This window comes from Callionymus lyra, chromosome 9 (genome assembly GCF_982586985.1).
Source record: "Callionymus lyra chromosome 9, fCalLyr1.hap1.1, whole genome shotgun sequence".
NCBI classification, from domain to species: domain Eukaryota; kingdom Metazoa; phylum Chordata; class Actinopteri; order Syngnathiformes; family Callionymidae; genus Callionymus; species Callionymus lyra.
The window spans coordinates 14,660,044-14,680,450 of NC_141826.1; the positions used below are offsets into that span (position 1 = coordinate 14,660,044).

At 49.8% G+C, this 20,407-nt stretch overlaps 1 long non-coding RNA gene and 1 pseudogene across 2 annotated transcripts in view; one reads left to right on the forward strand and one right to left on the reverse strand.

Annotated features, from left to right (window-relative positions):
• Positions 1-20,407, forward strand: part of LOC148071965 (BOLA class I histocompatibility antigen, alpha chain BL3-7-like) — a 35,543-nt pseudogene that overhangs the window by 4,638 nt on the left and 10,498 nt on the right. The gene's annotated exons all lie outside the window — the stretch shown is intronic.
• LOC148071966 (uncharacterized) overlaps positions 1-20,407 on the reverse strand; it is a 71,328-nt gene that overhangs the window by 708 nt on the left and 50,213 nt on the right. The gene's annotated exons all lie outside the window — the stretch shown is intronic.

The window sequence follows — 20,407 nt, forward strand, 5'->3', positions numbered from 1 at the left end:
GCGGGTCAGAATTCTCGCTGCAGAGTTCTGAATCAACTGCAGGTGAGACAGCTCCTTCTTGTTAAGACAGGAAAACAAACTGTTACAATAGTCCAGACGAGAAGAAACAAACGCATGGATTACAAGCTCCAGATCATGTTGTGACAGCATTTTCCTAAGTTTAGAGATTTTTCTCAGTTGAAGGAAACAGTTTCTGGTCAGTTTTCTACAGTGTTGAACAAGAGACATGTCTTTATCAAATACAACACCCAGGTTTCTCAGGCTCAGTTTGACAGACTGACCTAAGTCACCCAAGTACTGACTCAACCCTGGAATCGTATCATCAGGAGCAATCACCAGAGTTTCAGTTTTGTCCACATTAAGCTGTAAAGTGTTTTCACTCAGCCATTGTTTGATTTCTAGCAAACAATTGACTAAGCTGTTCAGCCTTTGGGGCTCAGTTGGGTCAAAAGAGCAGTAGAGCTGGATGTCATCAGCAAAAATGTGATAAGAAACATCTGGAAATCTCTGAATGATTTTACCAAGGGGAATCAAGTACAGCAAAAACAATAAAGGACCCAGAACAGAACCTTGAGGGACTCCACACAACAGATCTGCCGATTCAGACCTCATTTGATTGGCAGATACACTAAAACTGCGCCCAGAAAGGTAAGATGAGAACCATTCTAACACAGACCCAGACAGTCCCACTTCATCCCTTAGTCTTCTCAGCAGGATCTGGTGATCAACTGTGTCAAAGGCTGACGACAGATCCAAGAGAACCAGAACAGTGAATTTACCAGAGTCAGCCGACATCATGATGTCACTGGACACTTTCAGTAAAGCTGTCTCCGTAGAGTGATGTTTACGGAAGCCAGACTGAAACTTCTCATGGATGTCGCTCTGATCCAAGAACAAAGACAGCTGCTCGGACACCACCTTCTCCAAGATCTTGGACAAGAAAGGGAGCTTAGAAATAGGCCTGAAATTACTGAGGTCAGTTGGGTCTAAGCCTGGTTTTTTGAGCAGAGGCTCCACAATGGCATGTTTAAATGCATTGGGAAAAACCCCTGTGGAAAGGGAGAGGTTCACCATATTGGTAACCCAGGGGCCAATTACATCAAATACTTTGATAAAAAGCCTACAAGGAAGGACGTCATCTGAGCAAGAGGAGGGTTTCATCTTGTTCACTAGTGCTGAAATATCACCCAAAGATACAGCAGAGAAGGATGACCAAGAGGAGGAGATGGGCTCAGAGACAGTAGGGGTTCCCAACAAAGGGGGAGAGATTTTCTCTTTGATCAATTTAATTTTGTCAATGAAAAATCTCAACAATGCATTGCTGTCAGCTTCACAGAAGACCGGCGTGATTTGAGGAGCAGGAGACACGAGAGAATTAATCGTGTCAAACAAAACTTTGGGGTTTTTCCTATTTGCTGCTACCAGTTTTCTGATGTAATCAGATCTAGCAGTTTCCACCATCTCATTGTAAGAAGTCAACAGATCCCTGAGGTGAAGATCACCTCAAGTGTGACTTAAATATATCTTGCACCTCTACTGTACTTTATTGATCCCTCTGGAGTATGTGTACTTTTGCACAGAACTATTTTTTTAATGAAGATATTAAAACATTTGCTTTTTCTGGAAATTAAATCTCATTGACAATAACCAAACCCGCTCTGCAGTGATTGGTCAAACACCGAGGCTTGTAATGCAGTGTCACCAATCCAGGAAGTCTTCATCTCCAAGGGAGATGCAAAGCCCATTATGATAATTTATTCTCTTAACCTCTTGTTCTGGGAGATTTCAGAAGAAGGAGAACTTTATAAAGTAATAACTTCAAAACGTGGTCATGATGAGAGACTTGGAAGAGAAGCTTTAAACATTTGTAACATGTAAGTCAGTCGATTTGGGTTTTCACTCAATTTACCCTTAAAAACAGTTGAAAAACGCTTGGATTACTGTATTAAAGTGGTTGTTCTACGTTTTGTCAATAGATGGCAGTACAAGCTAGTAGTTTTACTTTCTTGCAACATCAGCGTGAGACTCTCGCAATGACTGTTCACCCTTTTGACCACTAGATAGAGCCAGAGTTCCACAAACATATCTAAGAATTCACAGGCGGCATCAACTCATGGGACTGTTATTTATCGCCTTTTTATTATATATATTTGTAACCAATATCCAAGGTATTAGTCAACATACCTTGACATATATGTATTTAGGTTACTTAAAAAAACGTATATAATGCTTGCATTTCAAACTAAAGATAGACAGGAACTTTGTAAAGTATGACTTGTGTCAAATAAATGACAAAAAGCTATGACTAACTATACTTTAAATAACTTGAACTAGAAGCGTAATCTTAAATATGTTGAATAAGAAATGCCATAATGCAGGTGGAATTTAATAAGCAAATAAAGATAAAATACAAGTTAAAGTGTGAGGGAAAAACAAAACCTGAGGAGGGCGAACATGTGCAAAAGTCTCGCCACTTTGCCATAAAAACTAAAGAACGAGAATCGAGTTGTCCTTTGCATCCTTCAACAAGTGGTCAAGCTGTTTTTCAAGTTTGTGCTGAGTTGTGGTCCGAACCAACGCAGAACTTGACGCCCACTAGAGCGGTGTGTATACAGGGCGGCCATCTTGGTACAGTGCCACTCACTATTACAGTGAAATAGTCACGTCTAAAGAGAATGAAAAGCAAGTGAAGGTCATCTAATGTCACGCTCCAAGTGTCATAAATCATCAATATTTACGGTATATTGTTTTCATATTTTATTATTCTGTTAGCTTCTCCGTGTTCACATCATGTTTAACTTGTATGGCTTATATGTACTTGATGTGGCTATTCTTAAGCTGGTTCTACGAAGAAACATCGCAAATGTGACGTTGGCCATCAAAACCCCTGAGTTATCTATTATAACCTCAGGTTCTGCGAGTTGGTGCGAAGCCCTCCAACGGCTTCGCTATGGGTTTACCCCGAGGCACCGCCTCGTCTCTGAGAAAGCTTAATGAACTCGCCACCCAGCAGGGGGCAGTACCTTCCTATAAAGGCGGGCAGCACCCGCCGCACTTTCTCCAACTGAAAACTCAGCGAGAAGGGCGGCCGCTGGGCGACGAGGTTGGAGGGCTTCGCACCAACTCGCAGAACCTGAGGTTATAATAGATAACTCAGGGGTTCTGCTTCATTGGTGCTCCGCCCTCCAACGGCTTCGCTATGGGTTTACCCAAAAGGCGAAGCCTGACGGGATAAATGTACCCCCAGCTGGACGCCGCTCCTGGAGCAGCATCACTAGGGCCCCGCCGGCCCAGGGTCCAATCCCACTTGAGCCGTGGGCCCTGAGGGGGGCACAACAGCGCTCAAGACAGTATGAGCTACTGATCCCGCCGTTACGTCGAGGAGATAGGCCTTAGCGAAGGTAGACGTGGACGCCCAAGAGGCAGCAGAGCAGATATCCTCTGCTGCCACCCCCCGCAAAAGAGCCACTGAGGCTGCCACGCCACGGGTGGAATGTGCCTTCAGACCGCTAGGAGCGGATCCACCCGCTGCTCGGTAGGCACGGATAATGGCCGATCTCACCCAATGAGAGAACCTCTGGGGGGAGAGAGCCTCTCCCCGCCGGCATCTACCGTGGCAGACAAAAAGGGGGCATCAGAGCGCCTAAACTCGGCCACCCGCCGCAAGTAACAGGCCAACGCCCTCACTGGACACAACAGGTGGAGACGCTCCTGACCCGGGTCCGAGTGAGGCGGCGGGTGAAAGGCCCGCAGCGTGAAGGTCGTCGCCCGGAACAAGGAACTCAGAATCTTCGGGCGGAACGCTGGGTTAGGACGCAAGACACCGAAGACTCCTCGACGCCAAGGAAAGACACTCAGGGCTAATGGAGAGGGCACAAAGCTCACTTGCTCTCTTCGTGGTTGTTAGTGCCAGAAGGAGCGATACCTTGAAGACAAGATATCCAATGGGACTTGGTCAAGAGGCTCGAAGGTCGGCCCTGTGAGAGAGTCCAGTACCAACTGGAGATCCCACTGAGGGCTGGAAGGCCTTGCAGGAGGTCGAAGCCTGCAGGCACCCCGCAGGAAACGCGCCACCAAAGGGTGGGCGCGAACCGAAGCACCCTCAAAACCGACATGCCTCGTCGCTATGGCTGATGCGAACACTCTCAGTGTCGCCACAGTCCGCCCGTTATCCAGCAAATGTTGCAGGAAAGACAGGATAGCGGAGACCAAACAAGAGCTGGGGTCCAAGGACCTGTCTGAACACCAGCGGGAGAATATCCCCCACTTTGAGGCATAAAGCCTACGTGTTGATGGGGCCCGGGCGTTCTCCAGCGTGTGGAGAACGTCCGGGTCCAGGGTCCCGATCAGCTCGTCCCGTGCAGGAGCCACACCTTGAGAGGCCGGCCCAGCACCGGGGGCGCTGTCAGTGTCCCCCCCGCCTGACACAGGGCAGCGGGGCCCCAAGGGATGGCCCACGGGGCCCCGACCGCCATGCGCACCAGCTCCGGGAACCAGAGCGCCCCCGGGGAGTCTGGTGCCACTAGAATTAACCTCAGCCCCCCCCCCCCCCGCCCCGTCCTCCGAATCAGGGGGAGAAGGAGCCGCGGAGGAGGGAAGGCGAACAGCAGACCGACCGGCCACCTCGAATGGGCTAAAGCGTCCACGCCTAGTGGGGGGCGGTCCGAAGCCCTGAGGGAGAACCAAAGAGGGCATTTGAAGTTCTCCTTGCTGGCGAAGAGGTCTGCAACCGGGTGACCGAATCGAGACCAGATCTCGCTTGCCACTGCCTCGGACAGACCCCATTCGTCCTGGACGGCCCCCCTCGACAGTCTGTCCGCTACTGCATTCAGCTCGCCCGGGACGTGCTGGGCTCTGAGCGAAAGCAGGTGACAGTCCGCCCACAGCCAAATCTTCCTTGCCACACACAGAAGGGCTGGGGATCTGACTCCACCTTGGCGATTTACGTACGCCACGGCGGTGGAGCTGTCTGAAAATACTAGGACGTTGGACTGTGACAGTTGGGGAGAGAGGTGAAGCAGGACATTGTGAATTGCCTTCAGCTCTAGCCAGTTTATGTGTCTGAGCACCGGACTGCTCCAGACCCCACTGGCATAGGCCTGACCCGAGGTGCCTCCCCAACCTGTCAGGGAAGCGTCTGTGAACACTTGAGTGTAACGAAGGACGCAACCCAATGGAACTCTCCGCCTGAGGTTGGCGTGAGAGTTCCAGAACTGGATGTCCTGCAAAACCCGAGCGGGAAGGCGCACTTTCCGACCTCTTTCCCGCTTGAGGTCTAGCTTGAGACGACCAAACCATCTCTGAAGCTCCCTCATGTGCAGCAAGCCCAGCCGAACAACCGTGTGGGCTGCCGCCATGAGCCCCAGGAGGGACATAACAGTGCCTGCTGTTGTCACGTGACACCGAGCTTCCAGCAACTGTGTTGTCAGTCGGAGAATGGGCTGGATACGCACGTCCGGGAGGCGCGCGTATCCTTCCTCCGAGTTCAACAGTACCCTCAGGTAAACTAACTGTTGAGCTGGAGTCAGAGCGCTCTTGCTGAGGTTCACTGTGAACCCCAGGGTGGCAATATGGCTCAACACCTTCTGTGTGTGAGCGTAACTTTCTGCCTCTGACCTGGCAAGGATCAACCAGTCGTCCAGATAGGTCAAGATCCTTACCCCACTCACTCTCAAAGGCTCCACTGCCGCTTCCACACACTTGGTGAAGGTCCTGGGTGCCAGAGAGTAGCCGAACGGAAGTCGAGTGTACTGAAACACCCGACCCTCGAGGGCGAAACGCAAGTACTTTCGATGTCTCTTGACTATCGGTATGTGAAAGTACGCGTCGGTCAGGTCGATAGATGTCATCCAATCTCCTGGACATACACCTGAAAGCAGTTTCTTGACCGTCAACATGCGAAACGGGCGGGTAGCTATGAACTTGTTCAAATAGCTGAGGTCCAGAATGGGCCTCCAACCCCCGGTCTTCTTCGCCACGAGGAAGTACCGGGAGTAAAACCCTGACATCATCTCGGCTGCAGGGACCAGTTCTACGACCTCCTTCTGCAGCAGAGTAGACACCTCGTTTCTCAGACAGGATAGTTTCTCCTGCTCCACCATACGCGTCCAGAGAATCCCTGAAAAACGCGGGGGTTGACGGGCAAACTGTAGCGCATAGCCCCGCCTGATTACTCCCCCCAGCCAAGTGGGTCCTAGAAGTAAAACCAGGCGACTCCAAGCCGAATAATGTTCTGTCAGAACCGCAGCCCTGGCGAACCTTGGGTAGTCCTCCGGCCCGCCCCCCATGGACGGGCCGTAGACGAAAGGGCATCACACAAGCCGCGTCTCTATCTCTTGAATCCACAGAGCATGTACTCGAGTTGGATTCACTAGAACCCCCACTCTCATACATAAAAGCCGGCTCTGTGGGAGAAGCGCGCAAGTGCGCGTGAGACACCTCAGATGCGCGTCGTGCGTGTTTCCTTCCCCCCCCGGAAGTCTTCCCAACTCCCTGAGCACTTCTTAGTGTCACCGGAGCTGACAAAACCCGCGATGTGGAGGAATGTGCTGGAGAATTAACCCGGAGCTGAAGTGAGTTAGGTCGCGCGCGCGTCGGCACCGCATCACTCACCCGGTCCCGTACATTCTCCAGCCCCGCTGGCGGTCCCGACCTGTTCGTCACTCGTGAGATCCGACCGCCACGCACCTCTCCAGTTGATCGACCAGACGGGACGGAAGTTCCTCGCCCTCGCCTGGTCTCAGGACGGCGAAAAACTCGCGCGTAAAAACACCAGGTTGCGTCAGTTCCATGGCGCTTCTCCGCCGCCAACGTGACGTCCTCCACGGTGCCAGTGTTTGTAGACAGCGCTGTGGGGAAAGGAACAACCTCCGGTTAACATAGACATGTCCGGACTAGTTCCACTCACCTCATCAGCTGTCACGCTCTGTCGGGCACGAGCGCTGGTCGACGCGGAAGTAAACACAGCTGACTCAGCCGGTCTCGCGGACCTCTGCTCGTCTGTAAACAAAACACATGTGGTTGGAGTCTGCCCCTCATTCGTGTGGACAGACTCCGTTATTGCAGTCTCGGTATGACCCGGACGAAGGGGTTTAAAACCTCCTTCGGACTGTGTTATGAGAGGAAAATCACGCCGTCTATGACCGGCGGAGCATGTTAGCTTAGCATTAGCGGCGAAAGTTTCTAATGACGCCTGTGAATACGTCACACTCACAGGCGGAAACACATGCACGCTACCAACATCTCTCTCAGAACGAACCACAGAAAACGTCATACGTTCTCTTGTTTTATTCCCGACACATTCCCTTGAATGAATAGGGTGGAGGAGCCCTCGGCCGTCGACTCTGCTGCGGCTGCTGGCTCCCCGGCTCGCGCTGCGGATCTTGGCGACGCTCACTCGTCGCACGCCGCCGCTGTTGCCGATGTTGTTGGTGCTGCTGGGGTGGCTGGTCTCTGGTGACGCTTCCCCCCAGCACCAGATGATGATGCCGACGAACGGGATCTCCGTCTCCGCGTATCCCCGTCGCGCATCGTCATCACGCCAAACGTGACGTCATCCATGACGTTTCTCCGCCAAACGTGACGTCATCCATGGCGCCGGGATTTTCTTGACAACGCTCATCGGCGGTCAAACCCCGTCAGCGCATGTCAACACGGAAGTAAACACAGCTGATCAAGCCGGTCTCGTGGACATTTGCTTATCAGGCCGACGAACGGGATCTCCGTCTCCGCGTATCCTCGTCGCGCCTCGTCATCACGCCCATGCAGGTGATGGCGGAGCTGCGCCGCCTCCTGCCGGGCCATTCCTCTCAATGGTGCGTCCGTTCCATGGCGTTTCTCCGCCAACGTGACGTCATCCATGAAGTTTCTCCGCCAACGTGACGTCATCCATGACGTTTCTCCGCCAAACGTGACGTCATCCATGGCGCCGGGATTTTTTTTGACAACGCTCATCGGCGGTCAAACCCCGTCAGCGCATGTCAACACGGAAGTGAAGTAAACACAGCTGATCAAGCCGGTCTCGTGGACATTTGCTTATCTGGAAACAAAGCACATGGTTGAGTCTGCCCTTCATTCGTGTGGACAGACTCCGTTATTACAGTCTCGGTATGACCCGGACGAAGGGGTTTAAAACCTCCTCCGAACTGTGTTCTGAGAGGAAACTCTCGCCGTCTATGAACGGCGGAGCATGTTAGCTTAGCATTAGCGGCGAAAGTCTCTAATGACGCCTGTGAATACGTCACACTCACAGGCGGAGCCACATGCACACTAATACCTCTCAAGTGAACCCGTCGAGTGCTGCAGGAGGGCCATGAGACCTGCAAGAGATACTCACCTGATCGCTCTCGCATACCCCATGGTCGACTCCATGCAGCGAGCCAGTCGTCCTCCTCGTCGACATCTGTTCATGACCGATGGACGACTCAGCTCGACTCATCAGGGCCCAACACGTTGGAACGTGAGCTTGTCGAGTGCAGCGCACAGGACTGCCGTGTTGTTATTTTAAACAACACGGCAGTCCTGTGTTGATCATAATCATGATCTGAGGCGGCGTGGGTCGACAAGCCTCGAACGCTTCCCAACACTGTCAAAAGCCGTGGGAAGCGCTCGGAAGGCCACATAATCATCACGTGTGATTTGGGCCTCTAGGCAAAACGAAGCAGACATGTGTGTCTCCTCTTCAGGGAGTCTTCGTGCACACATGGTTCACTTCAATATTCATTCGCCATCATTACATTCCACTGTCAGGAGCTTTCTCGCTGAGTTGAAAAAGGAGAAAGTGCGGCGGGTGCTGCCCGCCTTTATAGGAAGGTACTGCCCCCTGCTGGGTGGCGAGTTCATTAAGCTTTCTCAGAGACGAGGCGGTGCCTCGGGGTAAACCCATAGCGAAGCCGTTGGAGGGCGGAGCACCAATGAAGCAGAACTGGTATAACTTTACAGGTTAAGTGTTGTGGTTCGGAGCTACTCTCTGCAGGTTGTTAGACAAAAAAACATGTAAGTTGAACAACAAGTACAGTTGAACAACACAGCACAAGTTAAGGAAATGTTACAAATGAGGCAAACCAACTTTGTGTTGAATCAAATTAATGGATGGGTTTTTTTTATTAATGCTAATGTAAAGGAAGGGACAGAAATTCTTCGTTGTTTATATTATTGAGGTGCAGTTGCTTTTTCATGTATCTATGATTATCATATAATAATCTAATCTCAGTACAAATACAGCTGTTCTGTGACGGCCTCAGAGGTTTGTTAAGAGAATATTGCGGAGCATACAGGACCATGAAGTCCAAGGAACACTCCAGACAGGTGTGTCACGGAGCACTATTCAATCCATTATCCGGAAATAGAAAGAGATTGGCACGACTGCAAACCTACCAAGACACGTCCACCTAAACTTACAGGCCAAACAAGGAGAGCGCTTCTCTTCATCAGGGGGCAAGGAAGTTGGTCAGAGTTGATGGGAAGATGGTTGGTGCTGTACAGGGCAATCTTGAAAGAAAACCTGTTGGAGTCTGCAAAAGACTATAGACTGGGACGGAGGTTCACCTTCCAGCAGGACAACGACCCTAAACATAAAGCCAGGGCTACAATGGAATGGTTTAAAACTTATTCATGTGTTAGAATGGCTCTGTCCAAGTCCAGACCTAAATCACATTGAGAATCTGTTGCAAGATCTGTAAAGCGCCGTTCACAAATGCTCTGATGCTAATCTGACTGAGCTTGAGCTATTTTTCAAAGAAGAATGGGCAAAAATCTCAGTCTATAGATGTGCACAGCTGGTAGAGACATACCCTGAAAGACTTGCAGCTGTATTTGTAGCAAAAGAAGGTTCCACAAAGTATTGACTCACTTTTCAGTCTTTTATTTGTGATTTTTTTTTTTTTAAATCATGTATAATTTTCTTAGCACTTCACAATTGTGTGACACTTTGTGTTGGTCTTTCACATTAAACTCCAATAAGATATATTTATGTTTGTGGCGTGTAATCTGGAAAAGTTCAAGGGGTATGAATACTTTTGCAAGCCACTGTAATTGTAATGTCTGATTTTTGAGAGTTCGTCAGGATTGATATGTGTGCAGTGTGAAGTGTTACAGAATTCCTGCTATACATTGGAAGCATTTAAAAATATATATACTTTAAATATATATCAAGTTTGTCTAAATATGACTCACAGAACCATGTTGTGGAAAAAACATTTTAAGGTAAAGCTTTTCTCCCGATTACGGTGACATTTAAGACTGAAAAGTGTTTGCATTAATTCAACAATTGTAATTATTAATAATTATTTATTGTGGTATATGAAAAATACGTGAGATCATTTAATTATTAATATATTACTTCATATTTTCTTCCTCCTCTTGTTCTTGCTGTTGGTCTTTATCATCAGGATGTCCTTCTTTAATCACCTGTACTTTATTTATCCATGAACATCATTGGATCCATCATGAGCTCTACCTCTTATTTATTGTCATTATTGGCAAAGAGAAGGTACAGGAATTCTATTATGATCTGACATAGTTTCACCTCGCCACACCTCTAATGGTAAAACAGGTTTGGGTTGTTTGTTGAGTTCCTTCTGTTTCAGCAGAACATTTATTGTTTGTTTTTCTGCTCTGTGATGTGTGTGGTAAATATCCAGCCCGTGTGAAATCCCCTGAGTTATCTATTATAACCTCAGGTTCTGCGAGTTGGTGCGAAGCCCTCCAACGGCTTCGCTATGGGTTTACCCCGAGGCACCGCCTCGTCTCTGAGAAAGCTTAATGAACTCGCCACCCAGCAGGGGGCAGTACCTTCCTATAAAGGCGGGCAGCACCCGCCGCACTTTCTCCAACTGAAAACTCAGCGAGAAGGGCGGCCGCTGGGCGACGAGGTTGGAGGGCTTCGCACCAACTCGCAGAACCTGAGGTTATAATAGATAACTCAGGGGTTCTGCTTCATTGGTGCTCCGCCCTCCAACGGCTTCGCTATGGGTTTACCCAAAAGGCGAAGCCTGACGGGATAAATGTACCCCCAGCTGGACGCCGCTCCTGGAGCAGCATCACTAGGGCCCCGCCGGCCCAGGGTCCAATCCCACTTGAGCCGTGGGCCCTGAGGGGGGCACAACAGCGCTCAAGACAGTATGAGCTACTGATCCCGCCGTTACGTCGAGGAGATAGGCCTTAGCGAAGGTAGACGTGGACGCCCAAGAGGCAGCAGAGCAGATATCCTCTGCTGCCACACCCCGCAAAAGAGCCACTGAGGCTGCCACGCCACGGGTGGAATGTGCCCTCAGACCGCTAGGAGCGGATCCACCCGCTGCTCGGTAGGCACGGATAATGGCCGATCTCACCCAATGAGAGAACCTCTGGGGGGAGAGAGCCTCTCCCCGCCGGCATCTACCGTGGCAGACAAAAAGGGCATCAGAGCGCCTAAACTCGGCCACCCGCCGCAAGTAACAGGCCAACGCCCTCACTGGACACAACAGGTGGAGACGCTCCTGACCCGGGTCCGAGTGAGGCGGCGGGTGAAAGGCCCGCAGCGTGAAGGTCGTCGCCCGGAACAAGGAACTCAGAATCTTCGGGCGGAACGCTGGGTTAGGACGCAAAGACACCGAAGACTCCTCGACGCCAAAGGAAAGACACTCAGGCTAATGGAGAGGGCACAAAGCTCACTTGCTCTCTTCGTGGTTGTTAGTGCCAGAAGGAGCGATACCTTGAAAGACAAGATATCCAATGGGACTTGGTCAAGAGGCTCGAAGGTCGGCCCTGTGAGAGAGTCCAGTACCAACTGGAGATCCCACTGAGGGCTGGAAGGCCTTGCAGGAGGTCGAAGCCTGCAGGCACCCCGCAGGAAACGCGCCACCAAAGGGTGGGCGCGAACCGAAGCACCCTCAAAACCGACATGCCTCGTCGCTATGGCTGATGCGAACACTCTCAGTGTCGCCACAGTCCGTCCGTTATCCAGCAAATGTTGCAGGAAAGACAGGATAGCGGAGACCAAACAAGAGCTGGGGTCCAAGGACCTGTCTGAACACCAGCGGGAGAATATCCCCCACTTTGAGGCATAAAGCCTACGTGTTGATGGGGCCCGGGCGTTCTCCAGCGTGTGGAGAACGTCCGGGTCCAGGGTCCCGATCAGCTCGTCCCGTGCAGGAGCCACACCTTGAGAGGCCGGCCCAGCACCGGGGGCGCTGTCAGTGTCCCCCCCGCCTGACACAGGGCAGCGGGGCCCCAAGGGATGGCCCACGGGGCCCCGACCGCCATGCGCACCAGCTCTGGGAACCAGAGCGCCCCCGGGGAGTCTGGTGCCACTAGAATTAACCTCAGCCCCCCCCGCCTCGTCCTCCGAATCAGGGGGAGAAGGAGCCGCGGAGGAGGGAAGGCGAACAGCAGACCGACCGGCCACCTCGAATGGGCTAAAGCGTCCACGCCTAGTGGGGGGCGGTCCGAAGCCCTGAGGGAGAACCAAAGAGGGCATTTGAAGTTCTCCTTGCTGGCGAAGAGGTCTGCAACCGGGTGACCGAATCGAGACCAGATCTCGCTTGCCACTGCCTCGGACAGACCCCATTCGTCCTGGACGGCCCCCCTCGACAGTCTGTCCGCTACTGCATTCAGCTCGCCCGGGACGTGCTGGGCTCTGAGCGAAAGCAGGTGACAGTCCGCCCACAGCCAAATCTTCCTTGCCACACACAGAAGGGCTGGGGATCTGACTCCACCTTGGCGATTTACGTACGCCACGGCGGTGGAGCTGTCTGAAAATACTAGGACGTTGGACTGTGACAGTTGGGGAGAGAGGTGAAGCAGGACATTGTGAATCGCCTTCAGCTCTAGCCAGTTTATGTGTCTGAGCACCGGACTGCTCCAGACCCCACTGGCATAGGCCTGACCCGAGGTGCCTCCCCAACCTGTCAGGGAAGCGTCTGTGAACACTTGAGTGTAACGAAGGACGCAACCCAATGGAACTCTCCGCCTGAGGTTGGCGTGAGAGTTCCAGAACTGGATGTCCTGCAAAACCCGAGCGGGAAGGCGCACTTTCCGACCTCTTTCCCGCTTGAGGTCTAGCTTGAGACGACCAAACCATCTCTGAAGCTCCCTCATGTGCAGCAAGCCCAGCCGAACAACCGTGTGGGCTGCCGCCATGAGCCCCAGGAGGGACATAACAGTGCCTGCTGTTGTCACGTGACACCGAGCTTCCAGCAACTGTGTTGTCAGTCGGAGAATGGGCTAGATACGCACGTCCGGGAGGCGCGCGTATCCTTCCTCCGAGTTCAACAGTACCCCCAGGTAAACTAACTGTTGAACTGGAGTCAGAGCGCTCTTGCTGAGGTTCACTGTGAACCCCAGGGTGGCAATATGGCTCAACACCTTCTGTGTGTGAGCGTAACTTTCTGCCTCTGACCTGGCAAGGATCAACCAGTCGTCCAGATAGGTCAAGATCCTTACCCCACTCACTCTCAAAGGCTCCACTGCCGCTTCCACACACTTGGTGAAGGTCCTGGGTGCCAGAGAGTAGCCGAACGGAAGTCGAGTGTACTGAAACACCCGACCCTCGAGGGCGAAACGCAAGTACTTTCGATGTCTCTTGACTATCGGTATGTGAAAGTACGCGTCGGTCAGGTCGATAGATGTCATCCAATCTCCTGGACATACACCTGAAAGCAGTTTCTTGACCGTCAACATGCGAAACGGGCGGGTAGCTATGAACTTGTTCAAATAGCTGAGGTCCAGAATGGGCCTCCAACCCCCGGTCTTCTTCGCCACGAGGAAGTACCGGGAGTAAAACCCTGACATCATCTCGGCTGCAGGGACCAGTTCTACGACCTCCTTCTGCAGCAGAGTAGACACCTCGTTTCTCAGACAGGATAGTTTCTCCTGCTCCACCATACGCGTCCAGAGAATCCCTGAAAAACGCGGGGGTTGACGGGCAAACTGTAGCGCATAGCCCCGCCTGATTACTCCCCCCAGCCAAGTGGGTCCTAGAAGTAAAACCAGGCGACTCCAAGCCGAATAATGTTCTGTCAGAACCGCAGCCCTGGCGAACCTTGGGTAGTCCTCCGGCCCGCCCCCCATGGACGGGCCGTAGACGAAAGGGCATCACACAAGCCGCGTCTCTATCTCTTGAATCCACAGAGCATGTACTCGAGTTGGATTCACTAGAACCCCCACTCTCATACATAAAAGCCGGCTCTGTGGGAGAAGCGCGCAAGTGCGCGTGAGACACCTCAGATGCGCGTCGTGCGTGTTTCCTTCCCCCCCCGGAAGTCTTCCCAACTCCCTGAGCACTTCTTAGTGTCACCGGAGCTGACAAAACCCGCGATGTGGAGGAAAGCGCTGGAGAATTAACCCGGAGCTGAAGTGAGTTAGGTCGCGCGCGCGTCGGCACCGCATCACTCACCCGGTCCCGTACATTCTCCAGCCCCGCTGGCGGTCCCGACCTGTTCGTCACTCGTGAGATCCGACCGCCACGCACCTCTCCAGTTGATCGACCAGACGGGACGGAAGTTCCTCGCCCTCGCCTGGTCTCAGAACGGCGAAAAAACTCGCGCGTAAAAACACCAGGTTGCGTCAGTTCCATGGCGCTTCTCCGCCGCCAACGTGACGTCCTCCACGGTGCCAGTGTTTGTAGACAGCGCTGTGGGGGAAGGAACAACCTCCGGTTAACATAGACATGTCCGGACAAGTTCCACTCACCTCATCAGCTGTCACGCTCTGTCGGGCACGAGCGCTGGTCGACGCGGAAGTAAACACAGCTGATTCAGCCGGTCTCGCGGACCTCTGCTCGTCTGTAAACAAAACACATGTGGTTGGAGTCTGCCCCTCATTCGTGTGGACAGACTCCGTTATTGCAGTCTCGGTATGACCCGGACGAAGGGGTTTAAAACCTCCTTCGGACTGTGTTATGAGAGGAAAATCACGCCGTCTATGACCGGCGGAACATGTTAGCTTAGCATTAGCGGCGAAAGTTTCTAATGACGCCTGTGAATACGTCACACTCACAGGCGGAAACACATGCACGCTACCAACATCTCTCTCAGAACGAACCACAGAAAACGTCATACGTTCTCTTGTTTTATTCCCGACACATTCCCTTGAATGAATAGGGTGGAGGAGCCCTCGGCCGTCGACTCTGCTGCGGCTGCTGGCTCCCCGGCTCGCGCTGCGGATCTTGGCGACGCTCACTCGTCGCACGCCGCCGCTGTTGCCGATGTTGTTGGTGCTGCTGGGGTGGCTGGTCTCTGGTGACGCTTCCCCCCAGCACCAGATGATGATGACGACGAACGGGATCTCCGTCTCCGCGTATCCCCGTCGCGCATCGTCATCACGCCAAATGTGACGTCATCCATGACGTTTCTCCGCCAAACGTGACGTCATCCATGGCGCCGGGATTTTCTTGACAACACTCATCGGCGGTCAAACCCCGTCAGCGCATGTCAACACGGAAGTAAACACAGCTGATCAAGCCGGTCTCGTGGACATTTGCTTATCAGGCCGACGAACGGGATCTTCTCCGCGTATCCTCGTCGCGCCTCGTCATCACGCCCATGCAGGTGATGGCGGAGCTGCGCCGCCTCCTGCCGGGCCATTCCTCTCAATGGTGCGTCCGTTCCATGGCGTTTCTCCGCCAAACGTGACGTCATCCATGACGTTTCTCCGCCAACGTGACGTCATCCATGACGTTTCTCCGCCAAACGTGACGTCATCCATGGCGCCGGGATTTTTTTGACAACGCTCATCGGCGGTCAAACCCCGTCAGCGCATGTCAACACGGAAGTGAAGTAAACACAGCTGATCAAGCCGGTCTCGTGGACATTTGCTTATCTGGAAACAAAGCACATGGTTGAGTCTGCCCTTCATTCGTGTGGACAGACTCCGTTATTACAGTCTCGGCATGACCCGGACGAAGGGGTTTAAAACCTCCTCCGAACTGTGTTCTGAGAGGAAACTCTCGCCGTCTATGAACGGCGGAGCATGTTAGCTTAGCATTAGCGGCGAAAGTCTCTAATGACGCCTGTGAATACGTCACACTCACAGGCGGAGCCACATGCACACTAATACCTCTCAAGTGAACCCGTCGAGTGCGCTGCAGGAGGGACATGAGACCTGCAAGAGATACTCACCTGATCGCTCTCGCATACCTCATGGTCGACTCCATGCAGCGAGCCAGTCGTCCTCCTCGTCGACATCTGTTCATGACCGATGGACGACTCAGCTCGACTCATCAGGGCCCAACACGTTGGAACGTGAGCTTGTCGAGTGCAGCGCACAGGACTGCCATGTTGTTATTTTAAACAACACGGCAGTCCTGTGTTGATCATAATCATGATCTGAGGCGGCGTGGGTCGACAAGCCTCGAACGCTTCCCAACACTGTCAAAAGACGTGGGAAGCGCTCGGAAGGCCACATAATCATCCCATTTGATTTGGGCCTCTAGGCAAAACTAAGCAGACATGTGTGTCTCCTCTTCAGGGAGTCTTCGTGCACACATGGTTCACTTCAATATTCATTCGCCATCATTACATTCCACTGTCAGGAGCTTTCTCGCTGAGTTGAAAAAGGAGTAAGTGCGGCGGGTGCTGCCCGCCTTTATAGGAAGGTACTGCCCCCTGCTGGGTGGCGAGTTCATTAAGCTTTCTCAGAGACAAGGCGGTGCCTCGGGGTAAACCCATAGCGAAGCCGTTGGAGGGCGGAGCACCAATGAAGCAGAACCCTTTTAGCTTGTGTCACATATTTCAGGATTCTTGGAGTAAATTGGAGCCATTAGTGACTCTGGAAACTCTTGTAAGAACCACTGAGAGTCAGACTTGCAAATTTAGCTATACATTGAAGACAAAATGTTTTGCCTATAATCCCTCTTATGATTTCAGCTTTGTTTTGTTTGTTTCGTTTTCTAAATAATTCTTAATTTAAGTTTCGTTCTGACTTGAAAGTTAAGACGTTCAAGGAGTGCAAGTATAACTTATCAAAGAAGAAAATCTACTTACATTTTGTTTGGCATTAAATTGTCTTTTTTGCATTTTCTTTTTCTTCTGTTTTCAAAGCCTTTACTTTCCTAAAACTGTCAGTCAACTGAAAATAGATCAGATTCAGTAGGATGAGCTGTGATCATGTCTTTATGAAAATGGCAGATAAAATACATTAAATTACTTACACTTTACACAACACAGAAATAACATTTATAGGAAACGTATCTTGAATTGATTTTGATCCTCCATGACTGACTTGGCTGAACTCCTCTGTCCTTTCTTTTTATTTCTTTTTGTTCTTATGTTTTTTTGAATAATCGTCTGTATTGCTGTGTCTAATTGGAAAAACAATTCAATAACGATCTACCTAACCTAACCTAAAAAGTTGGTTCTCACGTCAACATACCCAATGAAGGATAATACAATAATCTTCATGAGGAAGTACAATATGTCTTTGTAACCCAGCTGTTTATTTTATGTTAAAGAGAACTCAAGATCTCCTTCCTGTCTAATGAGTTCTGCGCATTTGTTTGATCCAAGGAAGAGTAATATTTAGAATTAAAACAGTTAATTTATTAATAGCAAAGAATGATTACAAAACTACAAGACCATACAAGACCTTAAATACAACAGTTAACAAAGAATCCAAATTATTCAGAAATACCAGAAGTTCGAGTGCCCGGTCCAGTCTCTGTCTGAAATCCTGGTTCACCCACCAGATCCTTCCAGAGAGTGGCTCAAAACCTCTTAGCATGTCCCTTCTTTTAAAAACTCCAGACCCTCCCTGTACATTTGAAGTAAGTTGAGTATACAATTACAAACTCGGGGTACAGGATGTTTTGCAAAATCTGACTCCATTATGAACAACAGATGTTGTATTCATGCCTTGACCTAAACACTGACTTAAACAATGAATCTCCAGTCTTCCTTCACACTTGTTATCTCAAACCAGGTCTGTAGACCATAAATTCTGGGTCATGACATTTTAAGATCGTTCATGCTTCCTACCTCAACATGGAGAGGATGCCAACATATCTTTCCCAGTTTGGAACTATTGTCGCACAGAGGTATCTGTCAATGGTATCGGAAACGCACACCAAGGTTCATACAAAGTTGAGGCACAGATGCTTAGAGCCTTCAACTTTTGAACCCTGCTCTTTGGGAATAACAAGTTGTTAAAAGATAAAATACAAGAATAAGTTTTAACTCAGAATAAAAGAAAGCATTATCAATTGACAGTTAACAATTGAGTACATAAAATGAGGATATATAATTTAACCCTTCAATGAGTACATATATGTGGATCAATCTGAGGATATATCTTCAATGTTTTATGTTTCAATTATTTTCACTGGAATAGTTTAACCCAGCTGTTATTTTTGTATTTTATGTTTGATTGGTTTTCATTGTCATACCATATTATGACACTGTCGCTTTAGGACGACCACTGTTTGTACTTGTGTTCCACCGAAGAGACGTGTGTTGCTTCAGTGGCTCAGAGACTGAGAAACCCCTGAGTTGTACAGTGCCACTCACTCCTACAGTGAAATAGTCACGTCTAAAGAGAATGAAAAGCAAGTGAACTACATCTAATGTCACGCTCCAAGTGTCATAAATCATAAATATTTACGGTATATTGTTTTCATATTTTATTATTATGTTAGCTTCTCCGTGTTCACATCAGGTTTAACTTGTACCACTTCACTTTGTCCTCTTCACCATCTACACTTCAGACTTCTGCGACAACTCAGAGCTGAGTCTCGGTCCAGAAGTATGCTGACGACACTGCCATTGTTGGATGCATCAGGGACAACAGCGAAGACGAGTATAGGAGTCTGATAAGTGACTTTGTGGACTGGAGTGAGAGGAACCACTTGCAGCTGAACACCTCAAAGACCAAGGAGCTGGTCTTGGACTTCGGGAGGTCCAGGACAAAGCCACGTCCAGTGTCCATCAGAGGCGACGAGGTGGAGATAGTGGACAACTATAAGTACCTCGGTGTGTGGATGGACAGTAAACTGGACTGGTCCTGCAATACAGACCATGTATATAAGAAGGTTCAGAGTAGACTGTACTTTCTGAGGAGGCTTCGATCATTTAACATCTGCAAGAAGCTCCTCTGCATGTTCTACCAGTCTGTGGTGGTCAGTGTCATGTTCTATGCTGTGGTGTGTTGGGGTGGAAATGTGTCCAAGAGGAGTGTCAACAGGTTGGACAGGTTGAGCAGGAGGGCTGGCTCTGTGGTTGGAATGAAGCTGGACTCACTGGTGACAGTTGCTGAGAGGAGATCATTGAACAAACTACTGTCCATCATGGATTATGACAGTCATTCTCTCAGCACTGTCATCAGTGAGCAGAGAAGCAAAATGAGTGCACGAATGCTCCTACCCAGGTGCAAAACAAATAGACTCAGGGACTCATTCATCCCTCGGGCTATTAAATTGTACAATTCTGAGTTTGGGGGCAGGAGTGGAGTGAGAGTATCTGGATGTTCTGTTCCATGTTAGTCTTTGTATCCTTTGTCTTTGTTGTTTTTCTTTGACTATGTTCTTTGTCTTTATCTTTATACTTAGATTGTGTCATCTTGTTCTTCCTCTTATGTTCTTTTCTTATTTTATTTTTTATTTATTTTTTATGTATTATTTTTTATTGTTTATGAAAAATTGCTGGCTACTGGAAAAAACAAATCAATTAAGTTTTACCTTACATTACCGCTTATATGTACTTGATGTGGCTATTCTTAAGCTAGTGCTACGAAGAAACGTCGCAAATGTGACGTTAGACATTAAAACTGGTATCACTTTACAGGTTAAGTGTTGTGGTTCGGAGCTACACTCTAAAAAAAAAGTGTTCTGAAGGTAGTTTGACAAAAACAAAAGGGAAGTTCTTAAGTAAAGTTGAACAATACGGCACAAGTGAAGGTAATGTTATAAATTAAGCAAACTAACTTTATCTGTGTTGAATCAAATTTATGGATGGATTTGTTTGTTTTTCTGTAATAATGTTAATGTAAGAAAGAGACAGAAAACCCTTCAAAAGAAAAATTCTTCATTGTTTAAATTATTGAGGTGCAGTTGATTTTTCATGTATCTATGATTATCATGTAATAATCTAATCTCGGCTGTTCAGCTGTTCTGTGACGGCCTCAGAGGTTTGTTAAGAGAATATTGCAGAGCATACAGGACCATGAAGTCCAAGGAACACAACAGACAGGTCCGAGATAAAGTTGTGGAGAAGTTTAAAGCAGGTTTAGGCCATAAAAAGATTTGCCAAGCTTTGAACATCTCACGGAGCACTATTCAATCCATTATCCGGAAATGGAAAGAGTATGGCACGACCTCAAACCTACCAAGACACGTCCACCTAAACTTACATGCCGAACAAGGAGAGCACTTCTCTTCAGCAGGGGGCAGGGAAGTTGGTCAGAGTTGATGGGAAGATGGATGGTGCTGTAAAGGGCAATC